Raw genomic sequence first — 399 nt, forward strand, 5'->3', positions numbered from 1 at the left:
ATGTCTATACATATAGAGAGAAAGACACTATAGTTCAGCCTGTTCGTATCACTTAGTTATTTTCACTATTATCCGTCTTCACATCGATAGTTCAAGCAGTGCCACTACTCTTAATGTGCTTGTTAATGTTATCGTTGGTATTTAGATACGAGTATTTTTATGCGGTTTTGTCGATGTAAATACGCACCATAAAATGTAAATGGTGTTGATATAAATGTGTTCTATGTGCTTACTGGAAAAACGTTTCAAATATCACACCTGACATTTTCTTCCAAATAATGTGGTACACATGCAAAGATGCACATAGAACACATTTACTTAGACACCATTTAGATTACATGGTGTATATTTACATACTCGTACCTAAAAACCAACAATGACGATGAAAATAACAAAGTA

Source organism: Penaeus monodon, chromosome 32 (genome assembly GCF_015228065.2).
Source record: "Penaeus monodon isolate SGIC_2016 chromosome 32, NSTDA_Pmon_1, whole genome shotgun sequence".
Classification (NCBI taxonomy): domain Eukaryota; kingdom Metazoa; phylum Arthropoda; class Malacostraca; order Decapoda; family Penaeidae; genus Penaeus; species Penaeus monodon.